We start from the raw sequence: 15,000 nt of genomic DNA, 5'->3' as shown, positions 1-15,000 counted from the left end.
CTAACTTTTCTCGACAAACTTCCCTCCAGCAGCTTCAACTCCAAAACAAAGAGAAGCAGCGCTGTCGATGTCAGCTGTTACTAAGCAACCGCCAACAGGCTCAGGACCGCACGGCTACTGTAGCTATAACAGGAAACGGCGGGTGTGCGTGTGCGTGTGTGGTGTGTGGTGTGTGTGTGTGTGTGCGTGTGTGTGTGGTCAGAGCCGTCCGTCCTCTGGGGGACGACAACAGTGGATGGAGAAAGAGACGAGCGGGGATGTATGCAGGTAACCATGGCAACAGAGAGGTCCAACTGGTGTTTGAATAAATTCATAGTGAGTGGCTAATTAGACCACACACACACACACACACGCACACACACACACACACACACACACACGCACGCACACGCGCGCGCGGAGGGTGAAGACGAGGACAGAGTGCAGCAGGTCCAGCAGCTGATCGATTCCTCAGAGGTCCGTGTCTCCTTCTCGTCTGTCCTCATGTCCTCTTTGACATTTCAGACGTCTCCATCTTGTTATTTTGAGCTTTTCATCTTTTCTCCGTGTTACATGTGAGCTGTCCGAACTAAATTAACTAAACCAAACCGATCTACACTAGACCAAACCAAACCTAACCAAACCAGAGGAAGCGTCCGTTACTTTACGCCCATATTTGGTCGTCTGTTCTCGTCATCACTGATAACAGAGTGAGTTGTCACAGCGACATTGTTGAGTGACAGCTGATATCCGATGGACACACCGACAGCTCTCGCAGCTCCTCTTCCTCCTCTTCCTCCTCCTCATCCACCTCTTCATCATCACACTGGATCTCTTTTACACCCTGAAATGATCTGATCGTCTGTTTAAAGGACGACGCCGTTGAAACACTGCAGAGACGCGTTGACACGTCTGACGGGACACAAACAAACACAACGAGCTCTGCAGTCACGCGACGACACAACAAACATCCAAACCAGCCGAGGAGACGAAGACTTCAGCGGTCAGAGCGGTGAAGAAGCTCGTTCGTGCCGAATACGTGAAGATCTCCATCTCCGTCGTTTCTGCCTTCAGGTGGCCGATCGTGACAAACTTCTAATGCTTCTAATGAGACATAACACATATTTATATTTACTGTTGCAGCACAACAATAACTGGTTATAAAAGTGTTCGTAGCTTCCAGGTCTGAAAAATGAGGCCGATTGCAGAAAGTGTCTTCAGCTGCAATACCAGCGAGTTCCACTAGAGGTCGGCTCCAAAAAGCCTCCGGCTCCATAGACTCCCATTCAACTTCTCTCATCAAATCCAAAGTGAATAAAATGTGTCCATCAGTTATCTCGGTGTTGTTAGCTAAAGTCACTCCTTCTTATTAGTTTTCTGGAGGTCCATCTGAAAATAATCCCTCATTCATTAGAAAAGAAGATTCAAGAAGACCTGTTTTTGGGGGCGTGTCTGTTTGATTGACAGGCCTGTGGTGCACTCAGGTTACAGCTATCAGTGGGCGGGGCATAGTATCGTCGTGTTTCCAATCAGATCGAGTCAGATCCACCGCTTAGCTCCCCCCCACCCACCCAGCTCGTCCAAATATGGTCACTTCCTGTTTCAAATAAATCAAGAAGGCGGCGGTTGGCTTGGATCGAAGTGACTTATTTTCTTTCAGCTTCTGTTTTCTGTAAATCTAAATTGTTGTGAAGTCAACTGTCAAATAAAAATCTACGAGGACAAGAACCAGAAGCAGCAAGACGTTAACACACACAAAGTACACACACACACACACACACACACACACACACACACACACAGATCCATCTCTAGCGATGTCTAATCATGTTATTTCATCTCATGATGCCACAGTCACATGATCATCACACATGTTAACACTTCTATCTCTGTGAGAACCCTCTGGTATCCCCTAATCTTAACACTCATCATCGCCATCATCTTCATCATCATCATCATCATCACCATCATCTTCATCATCATCATCATCATCACCATCACTAAACTCCTGAAACTTCTTTCTGACCCTCAAACGTGTCTTTGAAAGTTTGTTCCAAAGGTCTGAATAAAAAGAGGCAGACTGAGAATAGATGTGTGTGTGTGTGTGTGCGCGTGTGTGTGTGTGTGTGTGTGTGTGTGTGTGTGCGTGCGTGTGCGTGTGTGCGTGTGCATGTATAAGTGTGTGTATAAGTGTGTGTATAAATAAGTGTGTGTACTGTGTGTGACATGCAGTAATTAGCAGCTGCGTGGTTTGAAGCCAGCAGGTCTTATTGTCAGAAACAACTCCAGGGAAACATCAGCAGTGCTAATGAACAGAGGGTGACACACACACACACACACACACACACACACACACACACACACACACACACACACACACACACACACACACACAGATGTCAGCAGCTGTTTTTCTTCACCACAGTTTCAGATCTACGTCTCTGAGCGCTGATCAGGACCCGACTGAGAGACCCAAACCTCAGACCAGAACCCAACCTGGTACTGCAACCGGCTAACTGACTGAGCGACTGACCAACCAATCAACCAACCAACCAACCAACCGACTGACCGACCCCAACGCCTGACTGAACAGCCGACCCAACAACTAAGCCACTATATAACCAACTAACCAACCAGCTGACCGACCGACAGACCAGCAGCTAACTGACCAACCAACCAACCGACCGATCAACCAACTGACCAACCGACGGACCCTCTTGAACACTGAGGATGAAGAATGTGTTTTATCTGCAGCATCCAGACAGACGATCAGATCTCTATCAGATTATTGATGAGGGGACGCAAGGATCAATACTCAGAGGTCACCTCCTCCTCTCTAATCCATCACCTCCTCCATCACCTCCTCCTCTCCCTCTCTCCTTCTCCTTCTCCTCCTCCTCTCTCCTCCATCACCTCCTCCATCGTCTCATCTCTTCTTATTAATGTCCTCCATTCAGCTGCTTTCAGTCTGATATTATTTCATTCATCCATGTGCCTATGATTAGTCTTCGTTAACACCCACACCCACACACACACACACACCCACACACACACACACACACACACACACACACACACACACACCCACACACACACACACACACACACTGCAGACAGTACTTCAGTGTTTGTCTCCCATTAAGTAGATTCCAGTCTGGTTACACACTGAAGGAGACAATAAAACTCTTCACAGTGTGTGTGTGTGTGTGTGTGTGTGTGTGTGTGTGTGTGTGTGTGTGTGTGTGTGTGTGTGTGTGTGTGTGTGTGTGTGTGTCGATGGACAGTCAGGACTTTGTCTCATCAATAAATCTTCAGACCTTCATGTCAAAGTGTTTCGGTCACATTCACATGAAACCAGACGACAGACTCTTCGTAGATTTTCAACACGAAGTCTGAAACGAGAACAAATCTGCGTTTCTTCCTCTGATAATTCACATAAACAGAAACATGTGATAATAATCCTGAAATATTCTACTCGTAATCTGTTTTCCTTTCTGTTTTTGTGATAAAACAAAAGTGTGTAAAAGTGACGTATCTTTCCAGAACAGACGGTCTGACTAATATAGAACGCAAAGGCTTCATCTGCCTTTCAAAATTAAAGCTTTAGATGCTTTTTTGAATTCAGTCTCTTCGAGCTGGAAGTGTGAAGAAAACTCATTGAACGTGTTCCTCGTTACCATCATAATACTACATTTCCCACAAACCCTTTCACTTCCTGTTGTTGCGGTTAGCTAGCAGCAGTTTGTTGTGAGAGGAGAGAGGGGGCGGAGCCTCGATGGTTGGAAACGAACACTTAATGTTGGTAATAAAGGGAGTTTTATTTTGAAAAGGAGACCTTATGATCTTTCTGTTATGACAGAAACCACACACACACACACACTGGATTACTCTTCATCGTATTAATAGCTCTGAAATCTGTGATGTTTTTAATCCCTCCTCGACCTTCGACCCGTAACAACAACAACAACAACAACAACAACAACAACAACAACAACAACAACAACAGCAGCAGTCAGAAAACATCTGCCGTCCTGCAGCTGCTTCCTGTCTGTCATTAAAGCAGGTACTGAGGCTCCGCCCCCCTTCCTCATGTGTGAGTTAGTATCTATACAGCGCGACCTCTAACAGACCAGCTGACCTTCACTGAGCTGACGACTTCCTGTGGTTGTTTCACAATAAAAAAAAGAAGAAGAAGAGGAAGAGGGCGGCTGGGAGGAGGAGACGGAGGTCGATAACACCACCCGTCATCGGGAAGCGATGTTTGTATTGATGTGTGCACAGATTTATCCGGAGGAGCTGCGGCCCGTTGACCTCTGACCCCTGAACCAGGACCCGGTTTAACGGCTGCAGCGTTCAGGATTACAGATTATCCGTCTGTTCCTCCACCAACCGGCAGAGAGACGACCCCGATGACCTCACAGGAGCGGCAGCGGTGGACATTCTGAGACGACCCTTTGTCCTGGAAACACCAAGACCAGGACCGGGACCGGGACCAGGACCAGGACCGGGACACAGTGGTGTTCAGAGATCCTGGTCCTCGTCTGGTGTTTCTAAATTCATTTGTTTTTTAAAAACTAAAAATAATGTCTGGTGTGACGATACTGAGGTTCTGGTTCTGGTTCTGGTCCTTCCAGGTTACCTCCCGCCCCGACACGTGAAGCTAACAGCTGTCCGACCGTCCTCCCACACAACAACGAGGCGCCGACGCTTCTTCACCCGTGTTGCTATGACGACGCATCTCCCCCCTTCGGCCTCGTTTCCACGGTACCGCTAAATAAATTAACACCACGTCGGTCGGCGTTTAGCGGGTCGAGGTGATTTCGCGTCCGTCTGTGAGAACTGGAGCCTCGTGGGTTGATGGAGCCGGTGATTGACAGGTGGATCGGTTCTGAAGTAGGCGAAGTACCGGACCGTTCTGAATGAAGAGGAGCCGAGACGGAAGCTCGCGATGTAACAGCGGATCTACCGCAGGAAGTGACCATATATGGACGCGCTGGGGAGAAGTTGATGGTTTTTGAATGGGAGTGTATTGGAGACAGCCACATAGTGGCCCTCGGTGGTATTGCAGCTTGAGACACTTCTGGAAACTACAAACACTTTTATATACAGTCTGTGGCCCCTCCTCCTTCCTGTGGAGGCGGAGTTAATGTGGAGCTCTGTGTCCCTCTGAGAGGACATATTACAGGACAATAACGTGAACAACCACCACCTGCATCCTCTGCGTCATCCTCCTTCAGAGATCCCTCTAACACGTCTCCACAGGTAACAGGGTGTGTGTGTGTGTGTGTCTCTGTGTGTGTCTCTGCGTGTGTGTGTGTGTGTGTGTGTGTGTGTGTGTGTGTGTGTGTGTGTGTGTGTGTGTAGGTGGGCGGTCACTCCCTGAATGTGTGCTGACTCACTCGAGACCCACGCAAATACACACAGACACACACACATACACACACACTAACACACACAACCTGTAAGTGTGTGAAGCCGAAACTCAACTGTCAGGACCCGACGCCGCAGCAGATTCATAAATACATACACACACACACACACACACACACACACACACACACACACACACACACACACACACCCTGTACAATATTTACCTGAGATTAAAGGTCTTGATGATGATCGTCGTGATGAGACTCAACATGTTAACACTATTATGGAGTCTTGCTGCCATAGTTACTAGATTTGTTCAGTCGTGTCTGGAGAGACTCAAACCAACCAACCAACCAACCAACTAAACTCCGCCCACCGTGATGTCACCATGTCAGTCGGACATTCAGACCAGAAGTGACCGTATTTGGACGAACTGAGTGGATCTGAGGACACCAAGCCCCGCCCACCAATTACAGTTAAACGCAGACTGCACCACAGGCCTGTCAATCAATCAAGAGCCCCGCCCCCCCAAACATATCTGTGTTAGAGTCCTAACATGTAATGAATTATTTCCAGAAGGAAACACTGATCAGATCAACATCACAGAGGATGGAGGAGAGACAAAAAGAGGATCAAAGGTTGATTAATTAAAACTCCTACAGGTGTAAGATAAAGAAGTGAACTACGACTCCCATGATGCACCGGGGCAAGTTCAGAGTTCAAACTTCTGTTTCAAGGTTTCAAGGAAAGTAATTTTATGATCAGTTTGTTTATATTTTCGACGAATTCACAAACTTCGGTTCCATCGTTTGTTCCAAACTGAAAACACGTTTTAGATTCTGCAGCAGCAAAGGCTCATGGGTACTGTAGTCTTTAGAGACATTTGTGAAAACAGCATTTCTGCAGTAAAGACGTCTGACTGAGACTAACGGACACATTAAAAACATGACTACCCATCATGTTAAATACCATCATCATCATCTCCAGAGGACCAAGAGTCGCCCTGCAGCCTCATGTTGATCCCCAAACGGCAGCAATGTTTTCGTCTGAGGTCTTTATGGAAACTGAAGTTTCTGGTTCTGACGGACTTTCAGCTTCATGTCAGACGACTTCAAACCGCTCAGCTTCAAAGGCTCCAGAGGTCCGTTTCAAATATTAATAACTGCAGCCAGCAGCTCGCTGTTCAATCAATACACACACACACACACACACACACACACACATACACATACGCACACACACACATACACATACATACACACAGGCACACACACATACGCACACACACACACACGCAGATAGACACACACACACACACACACACACACACACACACACACAAACTCAGATGCACACGCTCAGGTTGTGATTGTAGTCAACTTCCTCCAAATGTTTCACAATAAAAGCCTTTTTAACAAATGAAAGTTTTCTGAACAATGAAAAATTAAAGGGCTTTTAACTTGAAAAAGAGACAGGAAGTGATGCGATTGTCGTGCTGTCCTCTGTCCTCCTGTACTCCTGTTTTCCTGTCCTCCTGTCCTCCTGTTTACCTGTCTTATTGTCCTCTAACAGCAGCAGTTGTGAGGACGGACATATGGGACGTTCAGGGACGTAAGCGAACTAATTAAGCTGTTTGTGTGTTCGGACATCAAAGAGTTGGAGCAACACAAGGAGAAGCGAACGAAGGGACTCCAAGGATTGTGGGTAATTAGCATCCTGAGGACGGCGTGTCCCCAGAGCGTCTCCGAGCGGCTGCAGGAGAAGTTTGATGTTTGGAGTCGGTTGGTGTCTCAGTGAATGTTAACGAGGTTTAAACTTCCTCCGCAGCGGCTCTGTGGGCGTCCACGTCGATCGGAGCGGCCGTCCCCGTCTTCTGCTGAGGACAAGAAGGACATCAGGTACACGGAGAACGTCTCTACGTTCAGCTTCATGTTAGAAAAAGGAAACAATTCTCCAGAGAAGAAAAACCCTGACGATACTACGTCCCACCCACCGATAGCTGTAACCTGACTGCAACCACAGGCCTGTCAATCAAACAAGACACGCCCCCCTAAAACAACAGGTCTTTCTGAATCTTCTTTTCTAATGAATGAGGGATTATTTTCAGATGGACCTCCAGAAAACTAATAAGAAGGAGTGACTTTAGCTAACAACACCGAGATAACTGATGGACACATTTTATTCACTTTGGATTTGATGAGAGAAGTTGAATGGGAGTCTATGGAGCCGGAGGCTTTTTGGAGCCGACCTCTAGTGGCACTCGCTGGTATTGCAGCTTCTCTATCGGCCTAATTTTTCAGACCTGGAAACTACGAAACACTTTTATATACACAGTCTTTGGTACCTGAACGCAGATCAACAGTTCATCTCTGAACATTTATCTATCGATGAATTATTTATTCTTGTGTCTTTGATCTGAGTCTGATTTGAATTCGGAGGATGTTTCGTATGTCTGTTTCTTCAGATTTATTTTCATCTGAAACTCCTCACGGGTTAAATAAAATGATTCTAACGGGGGCCGAAAACATCAAAAGAATTTCTTCTGCTGCTCGTCGGCGCGATCGATCCGTTCGTAGTCAGAGAAGTTCAACCTCGTTACTGACGGTGGAACTCGTCCTCCACTGGTTTCATCATCTGAACATCTGGGCAGGAGGCTTTTTCACGCATGAGAAGCTCTCAGGAGAAATAAATCAATACAAAAAAATCCCTCTGTTCTATTTGGAACGCATGGAGCTCGACCCTGAACGCATCACGCGGCAGCAGACGGACCGAATCGATGCGGATAACAGGTCGGACTGACAGATCTATTAAAAAACACTGTCGCTGTTACATCACACTTCCTGATCGATGACATCACTTTAAATGATGACAACAGGAAGGTGACATAATCAACCCTTGTTTAAAAAAAAAAAAGAAAAAAAGAAGTTGTGACGGGGTCAACAAAAGGCTGGAACAGTTGTGTAAAGATAAAAAAAAAAAAAAAAACAGAGTGGAACATCTGATGATTAATTGGGTTACCATGGCAACAGATCAGTTACATGACATGTATAAAACAAAACAAAAAGAGCATTTTAAAGAGGCAGATTTTCTCAGCAGTGAAAATGGGGAGAGGTTCACCACTCTGTGAAAAGACTGCGTGGGAAAATAATGCAACAATCTAAGAATAATGTTCCTCAACGAAAAACTACAAAGAATTAGTGGATTTCGTGATCTACGGTTCATGATATTATTAAAAGATTTTTAAAAGAAACCTCTGAACACAAGGGACAAGGCTGAAAGCCAATATTGGATTGTGGTGATCTTCGGGCCCTCAGGCAGCACCGCTTTAATAAACAGATACAATTCTGTAAGTGGAAATCACTGCATGGGCTCAGGAACACTTCTGAAAATCTTCATCTGTGAACACAGTTCATCGCTGTGTCCACAAATACAGGTTAAAAATTCCACAAAGAAGAAACCAGATAGAAACATAATCCAGAAACTGTCCTGTGGTCTGACGAAGCAAAATCTGAGATTCTTTTTTGGAAAACATGGACGCCGCGTCCTTCCAGGTTAAAGAGGAGAGGGACCATCCAGCTTGTTACCAGTGTTAAAAGAGAATTTTAAACATAACGCCTTCACATAAAATAATCTTTACTCGTCCTGAACTGACGACCTCATCGACATGTTCTGTTTGAGCTGTTCTGAATCGGGTCTCCATGCTGTGACGAAGACCGACCGACCTTCCTCTGATCACCATGTTGCGGAGAACAGAGCGGCGGTTAACGTCCATGAGAACCGTGTGTGTGTGTGAACGCATCGGCTCTGCGGTCACAAGTCAAAACATTGAGTAAAGAACCACAATACCTCCGACACGCCCCAGAATACATCATCCCCCCCTGGCTGACAACCTGTTGCCACGAGTTACCGTCACGTCCCGTCAATCACCGACCGGGGTAACAATGCAGGCGATTGGCGGGCTGACGGACGGGGTCACCATGACAACACAAAGACCCGCTGGCTGATGACTCAATGGGGAGTGAGATGGAGCAGGGGTGGCGCTTGGGTGGAAGGGGGGGCAGGGTCGCCTTTATGAGGGCGAGTTCAGTTTGTGGAGGATTATCGGCTCCTCCGGCAGCTGCTGATCACACTAATTACACCACATGAGGGGGGGTAAGAGAGAGAGAGAGGGGTGGAGGGGGGGGGGGGGGGGTTGTTGAGTTTTACTTATTGATTATGTGTGCATGTGTCTTCTCAATTAAAAAAAACAGAACCAGAAACTTGGAGAACCAGCAGAGTTTGTAGAAGAAATGAGGGCGGGTTGTAGTATCATCATGGTTTTCCGATCAGATCAGTCGGATCCACCGCTTAGCTCCCACGACAAAACTCATCTGGACTCTGTTCTCCGTCACAGCGCCGGAGATCAGCGACTCGAACGAGACGTCTCATCTGAAAACTCAATTACAACACAAACTCATCAGGAGTTCAGGAAATCCAATTTACTGTGAAGTGACTCAGTGTGTGTGGTGAAGAGGAGGAAGAGGAGGAAGAGGAGGAAGAGGAGGAAGCACTTCAGACGAGAGGCTCGCACAACAAAGACACAACTCTCCGACAGGAAGCGCCGCATAAACATGCACCAGGCCTCCTGTGCGACCTTTTTAAGATGATCAATAAGTTACGAAGCCGCCGGATTTCATCTGTTTTCACTGAAGAGTTTTGACAACTACAGGGCCGATAAACCGGCGCTGAGGAAGGTTAGCAACGGGGAGACGGAGCCCCGTCTGAATAATGAATGAGATGTTTACTGTCTAAAAGGTCTGGACCACCACGCACACGCACACACGCGTGCACGCACACACAAACACGCGTGCGCGCGCACACACACACACACACACACACACACACACACACACGTCTTTGCCTTTTTTTTCTCTAAATAGTGATGCAAAGCTACAATCTGTGTGAAAAACAAACCATACAAATCGTGACACCATCCTCACACACACACACACACACACACACACACACACACACACACACACACACACACAAACAAACACACCAGCTCATGTGTTTGCTCTGACACCAATGGTCATTGATGCGGTTCAGGATTATACAAAGACTTGTGGAGTTTGTCTCGTCTACGAGCTGAACAGACAAAAAGACGGAGGCCCCCAGTGTGTGTGTGTGTGTGTGTGTGTGTGTGTGTGTGTGTGTGTGTGTGTGTGTGTGTGTGTAGATTTTATTAGACTTGTTCCAATTAGTCTCACTCACGGATACACAAACACTTCCCACCCTGAGATCAGTCAGCTGTGACATCGTTTCTTCTGGTTTTTAATTCAAGTCACATCGATAAGTTTAGAGTGTTCCTGAACGCAGCACACTCAACAACCTCCATGAGGAAGTATTCAGAGTTATTGATCAACACGTTAACGTCAACATCTGTGAGGTCACCGCGTGGAGCAGAGAAAGGTTTTAGGGAACAAAAATCTTCAATTCGCCCGCTTACAGCTGAGTGTTCCTGAGCCCACGCGGTGATTTCCACTCCGAAAAGCTGAAAGATCACAGACACCCAAAATTGGTTTTTCGACCTTGTTCCTTCCATCAGATTTTTGAGAACAGAAAATCTTCAACAGCAGAGAGGGAAGGACAACGAGGGGCAGGTGAAACTATTCAGGGGGCGGGGCCAACATTTGGCGCCACATTTTAGGTAGAACTCTGTTGCCACCCGGACAACCAACTATTTTAGCTAAAAACCAGCTAAACTCAAGTTAACAACCAACTAACAAAGCTAACAAACAGCTAACAATGCTAACAACCCTATGAACATCACAGTAAACAGTCTTTACAGGGTTAACAGAGGTGTCAATCAGACTGTTCACAAACAATCAGAGGTGTCAATCAAATTGTTTGACCAGGAAACGTTCGATCAGAAGTTCAAACCGGAGCAGATTGAGTCCTCAACTTCTAAAGCTGCTCATTAGCATCTGTGGTAACACAACCCCCTCCACACACACACACACACACACACACACACACACACACACACACACACACACACACACACACACACACACACACACGTCAGCTGCTCGACTCATTACCGTGTTAACTACCAGCACAAACACACACACACACTCATCTTTGTAATCATCACACGCTACACAACAGGAGGCCTGGGACCCTGAGAGAGAGAGTGTGTGTGTGTGTGTGTGTGTGTGTGTGTGTGTGTGTGTGTGTGTGTGTGTGTGTGTGTGTGCGTGTGTGTGTGTGTGTGAGGTTTGATTAAAAAGCTCTTTTGTGGTTTTCAGATGCTAATCTTTGTATTATCAGCTGGATAAAAGAGAGTTTAGCTGCTTAAAGACAAACAAATGACTTCTGGCACACACACACACACACACACACACACACACACACACACACACACACACCACACATGGCTAATGAGCGCTGTGTGTGTGTTAACTAAGTGACAGAGGAACGTCTAAATCGGCGAACACAACACACGAAAAAGAAAATCCCGTCATTCGCGACAGGAAGCATTCATGACATCACCGCTCCTGTCAGCTCGCACACACTGAGGCCAACTGTGATGTCACCGAGCGCCGAAAGGCCGCCGCAGGCCAACGAGGCCTCGGGCGACCGGCAGCTCGTCCACACAGCAGGAGGTCCTCGCTGCCCTTTCAGCCTCCTTTAGCTCGTTTTGGTTTATATTTCCTAAAAAAAAAAAATAAATAAAAACATCTGTTACGTTGCGCTAAAATGATTTTTAAAAAGTAGCTTCAAGTTTCCATTCTGTTTTATACATGCAGGCGAGATATATTTAAAAACTGGCGCGGGAGGTCAAAGGTCGCCGAGGAGCAGCCGACTGGAACACGGAGGCTCTCAGAGAGATGGCGGACGTTCCCAGAGGAGACCGGCGAGGAGAATAATTCATGGCCGCGCGTTCTCTCTGCGTCTCCTCTTCGCTCTCAAGTCTTTAGTTTCACTTCAGTTCCCCTCCGATCGGCCGGGAGAGGTTCACGTCCACGGCAAGAGGCGAGGACGGACAGACGGAGGGGAAGGATGGGTGGAGGAGGTGCGGGTGGAGAAGAAGAGGAAGAGGAGCCGCAGGTCGACGGTTCACATCCTCAGTTTCTTCTTGTTAAACTTGTATTAAATCAGGGAGAATCACTGAGAACCAACATCCGTCCATTCCTGTTGCTCGTGAACGCAGCACGGTGATGGAGAAGGAGGAAGAGGAGGAAGAGGAGGAGAGGGACCATCCAGCTTGTTATCAGCGCTCAGTTAAATAAAAATACAACAAAAGGAGACCCTGAACTGTTGAGCAGCTGAAATTCCTACATCAGGCAAGAATGGGACCACATTTCACTTTCAAAACTCCAGAAACTGGTCTCCTCGGTTCCCGAATGTCTACAGAGTGTTGTAAAAAGAAGAAGTGATGCAGCACGGTGGTGAACACGTTCCTGTCCCGACTTTTTAGAGACAGTAGTTAGAAGATTTAAATTAATCTCAAAATGCTGCAGTCAGTCCTGAAACTAACACACACACACACACACACATACACACACACACACACACACACACACTGCAGCACAAACTCACAGATGTGTGTGTGCGTTTAATGGTTGACCAGCAGGACCTGTGTGTGTGTGTGTGTGTGTGTGTGTGTGTGTGTGTGTGTGTGTGTGTGTGTGTGTGTGTGTGTGTGTGTGTATACGCCTACTTACTTGTTTACATAATCCGATATGAATAAACATGAGATGATTTATGAATAAACATGAATGAGACAGTGCGCACACACACACACACACACACACACACACACACTCTCTCTGCTGGGAAATCTCAGAGCTTCATGAATATTCATGAAGCCGTTCTGTCGTTCGTTCTCACACTCGTTGCTTCTGTTTTCCTCTCAGTCAGACTGACAGCTCTCTCAGCCTCGATTGACACTCGTCCTGCTGCACCCCCCACACCCCCCCCATGTCCCCACCACACACACACACACACACACACACACACACACACACACACACACACACACACACACACACACTTCAGCCAATCATTGCTGTCTCACTTTCCTGCACGCACCCTCCATCTCGTTCTTTGCTCCTCATCAGGTCATCCATCCTTCATCATCTCCTCATCTCCTCCCTCCTCATCACCTCATCTCATCTCTCAACACTCCACATTCAGATTTTGGCAGCTAAAACAAATATTTTTCTTTTCTTTCTCTTCATGTGTGTCTAGTGTGCTCAGGTGATCTCAGGTGATCTCAGGTGTTCTCAGGTGATCTCAGGTGTTCTCAGGTGATCTCAGGTGTGCTCAGGTGATCTCAGGTGTTCTCAGGTGATCTCAGGTGTTCTCAGGTGTTCTCAGGTGATCTCAGGTGTTCTCAGGTGTTTTCAGGTGTCCCTGTTGGACTGTCGGTCCACCTGGCTGGTTCATTCAGACGTCCTCCTCCTCTTCGTCTTCCTCTTCAGTCCGTCTGTCCGGACTTCATCATTAATTCTTCCCGTGTATTCTCTCGTAGTTTTTCCTTCGTGTTGACCGTTTGTGTGGAAAAATCATTTCTGGAGCTCTGTGTCGTTTCCTTCACCTGCAGGAGGACGGCGCCCCCGTGTGGCCGCATCTACACACTGCGGCTGCTCAGTGAGTTTCAGAATAAAACGTGGTTTCCTCCGACAGGTGGTTTGAGGAGAATTACACCTTTTCTTGTGAAGGCGAAGCCTGCGGGAAGCTTCCCTTCACAATAAAAGTCGATTAATTTGTTTTATTTTGAAATGTGACAACAAACTGAAGAAAGAATCACGAGAACAAGAAGATTTTATCAATAAGTTTGTTTTCTCTCTGACTGATTGATTTAATAACCGAACACGAAACACTGAATTTCAGCCTGAAATCCATCAATCAATTTATTTCTGATCAATCTGAGCTCAAAGAATTAATACAGAAAAACAATTCTGAAACCCTGAAGGAGGAGCTTCAAACAGGAAGTGAACGTTTTCTGTGAAGAACAAAAAGAGACATTATTGATCCGAGTTCATCTTTAATGACACAAACAGACGATCAGCTGATCAATAACTTCACACGTCATCAGACAGGAAAATGAAACAGGAAAATGAAACGAGAACATGAGAACTTCAAGAACGGAGAACACGATCGATCACTTTTATTGATCAGTGAGACGATCAGGAACATCAAACGGTCTGTCTGCAGGTCACATGACACACACCTGAGACCTCCCACACGCACACCTGAGACCTCCCACACACACCTGAGACCTCCCACACACACACCTGAGACCTCCCACACACACCTGAGACCTCCCACACACACACCTGAGACCTCTGAGACCTCCCCCACACACACACCTGAGACCTCCCACACACACCTGAAGCCTCCGACAGGTGAGCGGCGAGGTCACTGAAAAGCTGTAATAAATTAATATGATCAGAGTGGAAACAGAAGAGGAGGATAATGAAGAAGTGACGAAGAAGTGATGAAGAACTCAGCTGAAACAGGAAACACACACACACACACACGCTCATCAGATCCCTGTTTTGCTTGGCGGACCTGTCTAAGTACTACACTACCCATGAGCCTCTGGTGCTGCAGACAGGAAGCCGGCCGCAGGTGTGAAGCAGGACGGTTGGCGCGGGA

At 46.8% G+C, this 15,000-nt stretch overlaps 2 protein-coding genes across 8 annotated transcripts in view; both read right to left on the bottom strand.

Annotated features, from left to right (window-relative positions):
* Nucleotides 1-33, bottom strand: part of sulf2b (sulfatase 2b) — a 37,564-nt gene extending 37,531 nt beyond the window's left edge. For 2 of the 6 annotated variants that reach the window (XM_069177767.1, XM_069177768.1), the window contains exon 1: nt 1-28. This exon is cut by the window's left edge and continues 341 nt beyond it. The gene's annotated coding sequence lies outside the window, so the exon portion shown is untranslated. The other 4 variants (XM_069177769.1, XM_069177765.1, XM_069177762.1 and 1 more) reach the window with 4 other exon arrangements.
* Nucleotides 34-14,226: 14,193 nt separating this feature from the next.
* mrgbp (MRG/MORF4L binding protein) overlaps nt 14,227-15,000 on the bottom strand; it is a 4,524-nt gene continuing 3,750 nt past the window's right edge. The window contains exons 5-6 of one of the 2 annotated variants that reach the window (XR_011179739.1): nt 14,677-15,000; nt 14,227-14,614 (exon numbers count right to left, since the gene is read on the bottom strand). The exon at nt 14,677-15,000 is cut by the window's right edge and continues 922 nt beyond it. The gene's annotated coding sequence lies outside the window, so the exon portion shown is untranslated. The other variant, XM_069177791.1, reaches the window with a different exon arrangement.

The sequence above is a fragment of the Embiotoca jacksoni genome, unplaced genomic scaffold (assembly GCF_022577435.1).
Source record: "Embiotoca jacksoni isolate LCO1_2020_lvr unplaced genomic scaffold, fEmbJac1.0.p SCAF_77, whole genome shotgun sequence".
In the NCBI taxonomy this organism is placed as follows: Eukaryota; Metazoa; Chordata; class Actinopteri; family Embiotocidae; genus Embiotoca; species Embiotoca jacksoni.
This window is presented reverse-complemented; position numbering and strand designations above follow the sequence as displayed.